Source organism: Schistocerca nitens, chromosome 7 (assembly GCF_023898315.1).
Source record: "Schistocerca nitens isolate TAMUIC-IGC-003100 chromosome 7, iqSchNite1.1, whole genome shotgun sequence".
NCBI classification, from domain to species: Eukaryota; Metazoa; Arthropoda; class Insecta; order Orthoptera; family Acrididae; genus Schistocerca; species Schistocerca nitens.
Window position 1 is genome coordinate 390,638,814 of NC_064620.1, and position 13,649 is coordinate 390,652,462.

The window sequence follows — 13,649 nt, forward strand, 5'->3', positions numbered from 1 at the left end:
CCCATACATAGCAGTAAGACCAAGAAAAATGGCTCATACACCAAATATAGACCTGAAGGAATGGGAAGACCACTTCAGTAAGATACTGAACAAACGAGGACTCAAAACACCCCCAAAGAAAGAGAAACAACATCAAACTAAGGAAAAAGACAATACATGGGAACCCCTAAATGAAGATGACGTGAAAGAAGTAATAAAAGCACTGAAGAACAAGAAAGCAGCAGGACCTGATAATATATATAATGAACATATAAAAGATGCAAAAGAGGCCCTCCAACACATATGGACCAAACTGTTTAACAAATGCCTGGAACTTGGAAGAATTCCGACACAATGGAGACACTCGACATTAAAAGTTCTCTACAAAGGTAGAGGAGACCCAATGGACCCAAACAAGTACAGAGGTATAGCACTGGAAAATACTCAATTCAAGACGTTTTCAAAGATAATAACACAAAAAATCCAAGCCTCTGTGGACAGTCATCTCCCAGAACGACAAATGGGTTTCAGATCTGGAAGATCAACACTTACGGCAGTCGGGCTTCTTCTAAACAACATCCATGATGCGCTACAAAAGAAACAAATGTTCTACACAGTGTTCATAGACTTTACCAAAGCCTTTGACCTATTGGAAAGAGAGCTCATAGTCCGAAAACTGGAAAACACAATGGGAGAAGATAGCGTATGGGCAAGAATAGTCAAGTCAATCCTCGAATACAACTTAATTACAATATCAGACAACCTCTCTTTTTCGAACCCCATTCTGCAATCAAATGGAGTCTTACAGGGTGACCCAATGAGCCCTTTGCTGTACATTCTTGCCACTGAAGAAGTACTCCGAATTGGAGAAAATGAAGAAGATGTGTATGTATATGCATACGCTGACGACATAGCCGTAGGATCAACAGATATACAGAAGCTGCAGAGAATCATTGAGAAAATAGACAGATGGTGCAGTGAACACAAACTACACATAAACATAACAAAGACAGAAATGGTAATTTTCAGAAAAGGAGGCAAAACACCCAAGAATGCGGAAATCAGTATCAGAGGACAAAAAATAAAAATCTCATCAGACTTTAAATACCTAGGAGTGACATTGCAACCAACAGCCAAATGCTTCACAAAACATACAACAGAACGCGCAGCCCAAGCAATAATAGCAATACAGGACATCAAAAACATCCGCCTACTCAGTCTAGAAACAGCCATGAAATTATTCAACACAAAAATCTTACCAATCCTGGCCTATGGGATGGAGGTTATATGGGACCACCTGACAGAAAAAAATCTGGAAACACTAGAAAAGGTAAAATCGACATATCTAAAAAGAGCACTAGGTCTCTCAAAGACAACAAGATCTAGACTAGTGTACCTGCTAGCGAGAGAGACATTCCTAATTGAAGACATCAGACTTCGATATATGATGCCACACACCAGGGCTTCCAGAAAGCAACTGAAGATCATGGAGGACAAACGAGAAAAAATATGGCCGGAGTTTTATGGCACCGAAGCAATGACGAACCGCTCATGGACAGCACCAAACTTCGAACAGCGACATGTCGTAACTAGACTTTCTATTCACGGCTTTCATCATCTAATCTGCAAAAACAAAACTTATCACGACCCAACCGCAACATGTGTATGTGAACTGTGTAACGAAGCCTGTGAACGATATCACATAGAACTGTGCAGTAAAAGAGTGAAATCGATAAATGAATATGCAAAAATGTAAAATGTAAATGTAAAATGTTAAGCAAAGTAACTGTATATGGCTATTTGGCTGCAATTTTATTAAATAAATAAATATAAATTTTGTATGTATATATATCAGAAACAACAAAAAAAACTACTGAGAACGTGTATCGGGAGTAAAAAAAAATTACAAGAACCGTATTCTTGCAAGAAGGCAGACCCTCTTCAATTCATTATTAATACGAACTATGAGTAAGCAAGTTCCATCATGACAAAGCCTTGTGAAAAGTATACAGCATCCAATGTATAACCCATTTGATGATGTTTTAACTATCATGACTAATAATAAAAAGTATGATCACCATATATAAAGCTACAGCAGCAAATCAACTGATGATTGCTGAAGTAAAGAGGATATAAAACGTAAACTGGCACTGACAAGAAAAGTGTTTCTGAAGAAGAGAAATCTTTAAAAATCGAATATAGATTTAAGTGCTAGGAAGTCTTTTCTAAAGGTATCTGTCAGGAGTATAGTCATGTATGGAATTGAACATTGCACAGGATAGAGAAACACGGAGGTGGATCAAACCAATCTTCCGACTGAAGAGCATAACAACAACAAAACTACAGTAAAAATACCGGACAGTAGCGCAGAGCAACAAATAAAAGCACGCTGTAAAAGCAGCCCATTTTAGAACAATGTTATCCTTCAGAAACTTTGTATTGCTTGAGGATTCACAAACCACAAAACGAACTAAAATGAATGAAATGTCTCTCTTAACATGGCTCATAAAATCTGGGCTTAACCTGCTGAATTACCGTGAACGTGTGTTGTTTTTTGGACATCTACGATTACGCCAGTTAGAAAAAGCCTTGGTCTTACTGTAGATGAATGTATCGTCTGTGTTATACTTGACACTCATCGACTGAGATGAGCAGACAGAGTGAAACACAACAGCGTGTTTCCTACGAATCGACACTGCATCCTGTTACACACGGTTTGTCGGTAATGCGTAGTTACTGCGCAGTTGGCCACATGTTAATCTTATCTCGCGCATCCGTTAGTCACTGGCAGTTTGCTGCTATCTTTAGCACGAGGTACTGATACATGCAACAGGCTGGCACTGGGAATTCCTCACCGCCGCGTAAATTCCCGGTTGGTGTTTTATATAACAGTAATTGACATTCGAAAAATAGTGAAGCAGTTGTCACCCAAAGCATTAATTTGAAAGTAAGAGTGCTTAAATAGGTATGCTCTTTGTCATCTGCTGATGTGTGAAGTGTCTATACAGAGTTATTCAAAATGAACACTTTCAAGTAATTGTAAAAAAATGTATTGACGTTAGGTACTATATGACTGTACACTGATCAGCCAGAACATTATGACCACCGAACTACTATCGATGTAAACTTGTCCAGGCGATAGCAGCGTCAGTTGGCGAGGAATGACTATTAGTGAGACACACGCACGGAACATGTAGGATCTGTGAGCGTGCTGTCCTTGTTTAGAATGGGGAAGGAGAGCGATCTATCTGAGTTTGAGGGCAGACTGTGATAGCCCGGAGGCTCGGCACGAGCATTTCAAAACTGCACGACTTGTCGAGTGTTTGAGGAATGTTGTAGTGAGTGCCTTCAACACGTGGCGAAACCAAGGTGAAACCACGTCCAGACGTCGTGGGGTTGGGCAGCCCTACCTCATTACAAACGTCGGATATCGTAGGCTGGGCAGACAGGTGAAACAGGACAGGCGGCGAACTGTGGCGGGACTATCATCAGACTTTAATGCTTGGCAGAATACAAGTGTATCTGAACACACAGCGCACCGAACTCTCCTAACAGTGGTCCTCTGTTGCCAACGGCCCATTCATATCCCAGTGTTAGCACCACGACATTAGCAACTACGACTGAAATGTGCACGTGACCATCGGCACTGGACGTTGGCGCACTGGCAGGGAGTTGCAGGTTCTGATGAATCCCGATACATACTTCACCATGCCAATGGGAAGACGCGAATCCGTCCTCTTCCAGGGGAACAGTTCCTTGACACCTGTACTGTGGGATGGTGGGCTGGAGATAAGCTGGTGCTCCTCCTTTATGTTCTGGAGAACATTCACGTGACCATACATGAGTCCAGTGGAGCTCGTGCAAGGCACCATAACGGCCAAGGAGTGTTGTACACTGGTTGTAGACTATGTACACCCCTTCCTGACGATCATATTGCTCGACGGCAGTGGCATTTTTCAGCAAGATAATGCGCCATGTCACAAAGCCAGGAGTGTGATGGAGTGTTTCGAGGTACACAGTGGCGAGTTCAAATTGATGTGCTGTTCCCCCAACTCACCAGATCTGAACCTGGTTGAACACATCTGGGATGTGACTGAATATGGTATCTGAGCTCATCGCCCTCTCCCTGGAATTTACGACAATTGCGTGACTTGTGTGTGCAAATGTGGTGCCAACCTCCTCCAGCGACCTACCAAGGCCTCATTAGTTCCATACCACGACGTGTAGATGCTTGTATCCGAGCTCAAGGTGGACAGACCAGGGGTAGGTGGCCATAATGTTCTGGCTGATCGGTGTATGTATGGAAACAGCGACTCAAACACATTTTTATGCCACGTTCGCAAATGTTCAATCAGTGAACTGTTAGTCACACGGCACACGTTCAGCTTATCGTCTCACTGGCCCCCACTCGCCCTCAGGTCTATTTCATACTTGTCTGCAGCCTTAAAAACGGCGCCGTGTAGGCGGCATACTGCCATGGTGGTCTGTGTTGCGCATGGCACGCCACGGTAACTCCCTTCATTATGTTCTTCCATAGACCACGGCGGCTTACAATTTCTTACTGTAAGCTAATTTTTTGCACTACGCTGGAATGGTCGACGGTAAATACAATGGAACTATGAAAGCATCAAATTCGGCATACTGCAACTGCGAAGTACATTCGTCCATAGTGTCGGTGGCAGATTCAGATTACCGCTTCATATTCGCTGGCGGGAAAAACGGCAACACCATAAAGGAGTTTTGTGACATAAACGATTGTTAGTAGGCGTGTTTCTACAACTGAAAGAGGTCTTTTCAAATTTCACGTCAGTCACAAAACAGTCGCGCTAGTAACGCCATTATGAGGATGCAAATATGGTTTGCTTTAAATACACGCTGTAAAGGTCGTGAGCGTTAGTCACCTTTGAGATTTGACGTAGGAAGTTGATGTTAGTCCAAAATGCCTTTAAGACGACAAAGATGGCATTATCAACACCTCACTGAGATTGAACGAGGTCACGTAATAGGGCTACGAGATGCTGGGTGTTCCTTCCTCGCTACTGCAGAAAGACTTGGCAGGTGTACATGGCTGTTGGCACTGGTGGGCGCGGAAGGTACGGTCGCAATAAGACAGAGCTCCAGACAGCCACGTGGCACTACCGAGAGGGAAGACCGTCGTGACGCATCGTATCGCTTCTGCAGCAGCAATTCGAGCAGCTGTTGGCACCACATTGACACAACGAACTGTTACAGAGTGATTACTTCAAGGACAACTACGAGACAGACGTGCTGTAGGGTGCGTTTCACTGGCCTCAAACCACCGCCGTTTGCGGCTTCAGTGATGCCAAGTAAGAGTTCATGGGAGGGCAGAGCGGAGGTCTGTTGTCTTTTGTGATGAAAACTGGTTCTGCCTCGGTGCATCTGATGGCCATGTTGGTTAGAAGGAGACCATTTGTGTGTGTGTATGTTTAGAGCCTACAGGTGCTCAACGACGATATTATCAGCGCCCTTACACACATTAAAAGAAACGAATGTGGATAACATAGCGAAAATGTTAACATACGAAGGCAATGAAGAAATCCTAAAATGTGCTGTACGGGAGACTAAAACTCAAGTAACACAACAGAGGGCCGGCCGGAGTGGCCGAGCGGTTCTAGGCGCTACAGTCTGGAACCGCGCGACAGCTTCGATCCCAGGTTCGAATCCTGCCTTGGGCATGGATGTGTGTGATGTCCTTAGGTTAGTTAGGTTTAAGTTGTTCTAAGTTCTTGGGGACTGATGACCTTATAAGTTAAATCTCATAGTGCTCAGAACCATTTGAACCACAACAGAGGAGCTAAAGGAAAGGGACAAGAAAATGTGATTGGCTGACCACTTACAAAAAACATGGGTGAGCCAGTCAGCCTGTGAGCACATTAAAAACATTCTCCTAAAATCTTGGGAAAATATTGGACAATTCACAAAACTCGAACCACATTCGTTTGGACGTTACTTAAAATAGACGACAGATCCGTTGGCAACTCTGCCGTGGCCCGCTAGTCGGAAAATGAAACACAGTCCAATGAAATGTGGAGCACAGTGGTCTGTACGCCACAAAAACCACACACTGGAGGCTCCTCTCACCGGAGCAAGAAGCCGTGCGTCATGATGCTACGGCCTATGCCAAAACGAGTAAGGAGGACTTCGTCCGTCGACGTGGCTAGAAGGAGGTACGTCTTGGCTGCGTTGTTGGCGTTACTAGTGGAGCTTATTATCAGTCACTTCCAGCCAGTCATCCTCCCACTGACACAAGATTTTGGATCTCAACAGCGAGGCTATAGCATGCAGGGGATGACAAACTGAAATAACTGGGAATAAAGACATGTTCCCTTGGCTGTTAGATCCGCCCTTTCATATCCAGCAATACTCATATGCCCTGGTACCTAGCACGAAGACACCTTCTTCCCCAGTCATTGTAGTTGGAGGAGGGCATCCAGAATATTCTGGACTACTTTATATGCTGGTCACAATCGTTGTAGGGCTTGATGCAATAATTTACCAACAGCTGTATGTATTGCAGAAATTTATTTTATGAACTTCTAATGTGCTACCACTATCGGCATTACATTGATGCCATCTTCAGGCCCCACACCTCATAGTCGTAAAAACGGAAGGAACCATATAACTGGATCCGTGAATAAAATCGTTATGCAACAGCTCTTGGTCGCCTGGCCACCAAGAGCTCTTGCATAACGATTTGATTCACGGATCCAGTTATATGGCTCCTTCCGTGTATAGCGTTTTTACGACTATGAGGTGTGGGGCCTGAAGATGGCATCAATGTAATGCCGAAACTGGTAGCACATTAGAAGTTCATAAAATAAATTTCTACAATACATACGGCTGTTGGTAAATTATTGCATCAAGAAATACACGCCAGCCGTTGTCCCACGGCCCATAATGGATCAAGTAAGATCGTTGTAGGGAGTGAAGGGCACTTAGAGAATAGGAACTGACAAGAAATTTATTACTGGAAAAACGTCTCATATGCTACAGTGCCAGCAAGATCGCATATAGTTCTGCACTAAGGACAGTAAAGTCTTGAGGCAGTCGGACCTTGAGGACACGATCCGGGAAAACAGCAGAGCAATCAATGAGTCCCCCACTTTAGACCCATCCGTAAAAATAACTACATAGTTGTAGTGCTTATATAAAATGTCAGAAAATATCGTTTTAAAAGCAGAGGTAGGAGTGCAACCTCTCTTGTAGTGCTCTAAATCTAAAATTAGTCTGGGTCTCTGCAGCAACAAGGGCGGCAGACGATTAAAACCCTGGATTTGAGGTTGTGCTTGCGCCACTCCAAGTGACTCCAACACATGCCGAACGCAGATCCCAAATGGCCTTGTTGCCCATAGACAGCAGGAAGAAAGGCGTTCCAGAGCGGGACGAGGAACAGTCTTGTATGCTGGTAAATTCGGAGCTGCGAGCACTTACATGCCTGATGCACCGCGAGGAGTTGTCATCGAATTTTAAGTGGCAGTTCACCAGCCTCAGCACAGTGACTGGGTATGGGGCGATAAACACCAGTGGCCAGCATAATCCCCTCATGGTGGACAGCGTCAATGATCTTCAAATAAAAAGGCCTCGCCAGTCCATATACTGTGCACCCGTAGCTTAGCGCGAACGCACGAAAGCCCTATAAAACTTTAGCAGACGAGCTCTGTCTGCTCCCCAAGACCTGTATCTAAGGCATTTCAAGATGTCCAGTGCCTTCAGAGTTCTGGTTTTTAGGGCTTTCAGGTGTGGGAAAAACGATAGTTTGGAGTCAAAAATGAGGCCCAAGAATCTCAGCATGATGTTAAAATGTAGAATGGTGTCTTTCATATGAAAGGGAGGTAAACTAACGACGAGAACGATTAAAATAAACACACACATACTTATCAACAGAAAACTGAAAAACTGTCTTTGCAGCTCACTCCTCTAACCTCCGCCGTGTAATTTTGCAACTGGCGGTTCGCTGTTGCAACATTGGAGTAGGAACAGAAAACAGCAAAATCGTCCACAAATAAGGAGCACTATAAAGGACACCTTAACGTAGATGTGATACTGTTCATGTCTACGGCAAAGAGGGTAACACTTAAAACACTGCCCTGAGGGACGTCATTCTCCTGTTCAATACGATCTGACAGCATATCACCAACTCACGTCCTAAAAAACCGCTGACACAGGAAAGAGCGTGTGAAGATGGAGGGTTGGCCATAAAAGCTTCACTGATGTAGTTATGCGAGAATGCTGTTTCTCCAAGTAGTACGATAACCGATACAGCTATGTTTATCTAGGAAAGCCTGCTGAATAGCCGCCTCGAGCAGGCTGAGGTTGTCGGCAGAGGACCGGAAGCTACGGAATTCACATTGAGAGCGGCTAAGGAGTTGTCTTGTCTCCAACAACCAGATCAGACGACGGTTAACCATTCGCTGCAGAGTCCTCCCTCACAGCTCGTTAAGGCGATACTCCAATAACTACTGGGACATGTGTGGTCCTTTCCTGGTTTGAGAAGAGGTATCAAAATTGCCTCACTCAACGAGTTGGGGAAGTACCTGTCTGTCATATAAGATTAAAACATTGGAGAGGGATTCCCTTTGACATTGCTGGTCAATCTCGAAGCATCTAGTATTATCGGATTTGGTCGTGACTAGGTGCAGTGTCATGCGTCTCAGACAACTCCAGTTCCCACACAGAGAAAGGGAAGCTGTAGGACTCAGAACTGTGGGGTATGAAATCCGGCTTGCCCCTCTCTGCAGTCTCACAGTCGCGGGCAAACGCCAGATCTTGGCTGGAACTGGCAGTGGTTTTTGCAGAACGTTCTGCCAGCGTCTGAGCGATACCTGTGGGCACTGTTTGGAGACACCCCTGTTTTAGTACTGCTGCTATTGGTTAACGACTGTATTTACTGGCAATCCTTTGAATGGCTTTCCATACACTTCTAGAACGAGCAGGCCGGTTGATAGAGTTCACAAACGCTTGCCATAACCTTTACTTGCTCTCCTTAATTATGCATCGATCCTTGGCTCTCATGACTTGAAAGGCTAGGAGGTCTTCTGCTGTAGGACGTATTCCCCATTCGCAGCCCATATCATCGTTAGGGTGGTCCCCCGTCCGTGTCTGCTCCGCTTACATACTTTTGAACAATGTCACGTGCACGCAATGTGTGCAGGAGGCATCCAAAGTCGCGGTGGGCAGTGCTCATGATGTTTTGGGTTATCAGTAAATGTGCTGCGTTTTTTATTTTGATCCAGCAACAATTGTGCGTTAAAACAAAAGGAATTACAGACATTGGCTGTGAGTGGGCATTGACTGAAATCAACGAGGAAAGTTGAAAATTTGTGCTCGACCGAGATTCGAAGCTGGGTCTTCTGCTTACTAGGCAGATGCTCTGACAACTAGGCCATCTGGACACAGTGCTCATCGCAACTGCGCGGACTACCCTAGCACACCTCCTGCCGTACCCAAATTCTCAACTTATTCACACACTGCTAATATAGTGTACCTCACCCATTACCTTCATTACTCGCAGTATTTCACCTATTCCTGTAAGAGTTCGAGCGTGGTGTGCATCTGCACTGAAGATATCATTGGCTGTCTCGTACAGGGTGGTCCCTTGATCGTGACCAGGCCAAATATCTCACGAAATAAGCGTCAAACGAAAAAAACTACAAAGGACGAAACTTGTCTGCCTTGAAGGGGGGAAGCAGATGGCGCTATGGTTGGCCCGCTAGATGGCGCTGCCATAGGTCAAACGGATATCAACTGCGTTTTTTTTTTAATAGGGACCCCCATTTTTAATACATATTCGTGTAGTATGTAAAGAAATATGAATGTTTTAGTTGGACCACTTTTTTCGCTTTGTGATAGATGGCGCTGTAATAGTCACAAACATATGGCTCACAATTTTAGACGAACAGTTGGTAACAGGTAGGTTTTTTAAATTAAAATACAGAACATAGGTACGTTTGAACATTTTATTTCGGTTGTTCCAATGTGATACATGTACCTTTGTGAACTTATCATTTCTGAGAACGCATGCTGTTACATCGTGATTACCAGTAAATACCACATCAATGCAATAAATGCTCAAAATGGTGTCCGTCAACCTCAATGCATTTGGCAATACGTGTAACGACATTCCTCTCAAAAGCGAGTAGTTCGCCTTCCGTAATGTTCGCACATGCATTGACAATGCGCTGACGCATGTTGTCAGGCGTTGTCGGTGGATCACGGTGGCAAATATCCTTCAACTTTCCCCACAGAAAGAAATCCGGGGACGTCAGATTCGGTGAACGTGCGGGCTATGGTATGGTGCTTCGACGACCAATCCACCTGTCATGAAATATGCTATTCAATATCGCTTCAACCGCATGCAAGCTATGTGCCGGACATCCATCATGTTGCATGTTGGAAGTACATCGCCATTCTGCCATGCAATGAAACATCTTGTAGTAACATCGGTAGAACATTACGTAGGAAATCAGCATACATTGCACCATTTAGATTGCCATCGATAAAGTGGGCCAATTATCCTTCGTCCCATAATGCCGCACCATGCATTAACCCACCAAGGTCGCTGATGTTCCACTTGACGCAGCCATCGTGGTTTTTCCGTTGCCCAATAGTGCATAATACGCCGGTTTACGTTACCGCTGTTGGTAAATGACGCTTCGTCGCTAAATAGAACGCGTGCAAAAAATCTGTAATCGTCTCGTAATTTCTCTTTTACCCAGTGGCAGAATTGTACACGACGTTCAAAGTCGTCGCCATGCAATTCCTGCTGCACAGAAATATGGCACGGGTGCAATTGTTGTTCATATAGCATTCTCAACACCGACGTTTTTGAGATTCCCGATTCTCGCGCAATATGTCTGCATTAGTCGCGACAACAGCTAAAACACCTATTTGGGCATCATCATTTGTTGCAGGTCGTGGTTGACGTTTCACATGTGGCTGAACACTTCCTGTTTCCTTAAATAACGTAACTATCCGGCGAATGGTCCGGACACTTGGATGATGTCGTCCAGGATACCGAGCAGCATACGTAGCACACGCCCGTTGGGCATTTTGATCACAATAGCCATACATCAACACGATATCGATCTTTTCCGCAATTGGTAAACGGTCCATTTTAACACGGGTAATGTATCACGAAGCAAATACCGTCCGCACTGGCGAAATGTTACGTGATACCACGTACTTATACGTTTGTGACTATTACAGCGCCATCTAACACAAAGCGAAAAAAGTGGTCCAACTAAAACATTCGTATTTCTTTACATACTACACGAATATGTAATAAAATATGTGGGTTCCTATTTAAAGGAACTGAGTTGATATCTATTTGACCTATGGCAGCGCCATCTAGCGGACCAACCATAGCGCCATCTGGTTTCCCCCTTCAAGCTAGACGAATTTCGTTCTTTGTAGTTTTTTCGTTTCATCCTTATTTTGTGAGATATTTGGCCCGGTCACTATCAATGGACCACCCTATATATATAAGATGTGATGCAGAAGTTTCAAGACATTTATTTCTTAGTAGGGGAGCGCGTGCATACTGATTCCGCTGGGTGGGGGAAGAAGTGGTTGAGTCTCAGGGAACGAACTGATGCTGCGGCAGTCGCCTCCGGAACCCTGGAGAGTGCGCATCGCTTGCAGCGTGAGTGTGTGTCATTGACCTCGGTTGAAAAGTGGGAGAGGCGAAAATGGAGCAGCACTTGGAACAGCGTTATGCGACTAAGTTTTGCGTGCGATTAAACAAAACCACCACGGAGACTCTCGGTATGATTCAAGAGGCCTTTAAGGAAGAAGCCATGTCTTGTGCAATGGTTTTCATGTGGCACAAACGTTTTAAAGATGGTCGCGGGAATGTTGAACACGTCGATCCATTGGGGAGGCCATCATCGAGCTGAACGGATCAAAATGTGGAGAGAGTGCAGGAACTTTTAAACAATGACCGCCGTCTTAGTACTAGCTTAATTGCCAATGAACTGGGACTCAGTCAGAGTACGGTGTGGATTGTGACGGAGAATTTGATGATGCCAAAAGTGTGTTCCAAACTGGTGCCAAAAGTTTTGTCGGTGGATCAGAAGAAATAGCGCATGACTGTTTGCCAGGAAACGCTCCAACGGTTGAATGTTGATCCGAACCTTCTAGAGAAAGTGGTTACTGGTGATGAGACCTGGGTCTACAAGTACGATCCTGAGTCGAAGTGTCAAAGCTCAGAATGGCGCACTGTTTCCTCGCCGAAGCCCAAGAAAGCACTTATGAGCAAGTCGTGTGTGAAGTGCATGCTGTTTGTTTGTTTTTATGGTAAGGGAGTTATTCACAAGGAGTTTGTTGCTCGTGGACAGACTGTCACAAGTGACTTTTACGCTTGAGTGCTCCGCCGCTTGTGGGATCGAGATCGCAGTGTCCGCCCTGCGATCGAGTGCGATTGGATTCTCCACCACGACAAAGCGCCCGCTCACACGTCGCGCGCCGCCGCCGAAGTTCTTCGTGACAACACTGCTGCTGCCACCCTACAGCCCCGAGTTGGCTCCAAGTGACTTTTTCCTCTTGCCCCGAATCAAGACAGGCCTAAAAGGGAAGCGATTCGACTCCATCGACGCCATCCAGCAGGCTTCGACGAGAGCCCTTGACAGCATGACGCCCGAGGCCTCCCAGAAGGGCTACGAGCAGTGGAAGACGCTCTGGCAGCGCTGTGTTCATGCTGAAGGATCATATTTTGAAGAATTAAAAAGTCTGCTGTACTTAAATGTCCAATAAATTTCTAGTTCTGAGTTAAGCCTTGAAACATTTGAACCACACCATATATATATATATATATATATATATATATATATATATATATATATGTGTGTGTGTGTGTGTGTGTGTGTGTGTGTCTGTTCTTTCGGACATGTCTGAAAGAACAGACATCATCTTCATCCAGCAGGCGTTGTGATATGGAGACACAAAGGAATTGCAGACGTTGGCTATGAGTGGGCATTGACTGAAATCAATGGGGAGAGCTGAAACTTTGTGCCAGATTGGGATTCGAATCCGGATCTCCTACTTACTAGGCAGATGTGCTGATCACTGTGCCATCCAGGCAAAGTGGTCATAGCAACTCCTACATGAAATGGCGAAATGCCGCGATTAATGAGGATAATGGGCAAGATGCACTACATTAGTGGTGTGTGGATAAGTCGAGAATTTGGGTCTGACAGGAGGCGTGCTAGGTTAGTCTGTGCAGTTGCAATGACTGCTTTGTCCGGATGGCTCAGTGATCAGTGCATCTGCCTAGTAAGCAGAAGATCTGGGTTCGAATCTCAGTCCGGCACAAATTTTCAACTTTCCTCATTGCTTTCAACCAGTTTCCATTCGCAGCCAGTGTCTCTAATTCCTTTGTGTCTAATTCTGCATTTGTTTCGAGCTGTACTGTACATCGATAGAACAGATTCATAGAATTTTACGTATTTCGTATGATGTTTGTTGCATTAGTCTGTGTTGTGTGTTCTACTTTATGTTTAATTCATATTACAGGCTTCTTCTCTGTTGTGAAAGCATTTGCGTAGAAACAAGATTGTTTCCTAAAATAAACCGAATAAAACGCAATTACATTATTACTCTGTAACGAGCCACTGGAAACGGTGGGTCCCATATACCCAATACTCAGAATGTAT

General features: G+C 44.7%; 1 non-coding gene across 1 annotated transcript; it reads left to right on the forward strand.

The window, feature by feature from the left end:
• The first annotated feature begins 13,235 nt into the window (after positions 1-13,235).
• Trnat-agu (transfer RNA threonine (anticodon AGU)) lies at positions 13,236-13,308 on the forward strand. Its single transcript has one exon. It is a non-coding gene; the product is annotated as a tRNA-Thr (tRNA).
• Positions 13,309-13,649: the final 341 nt, after the last annotated feature.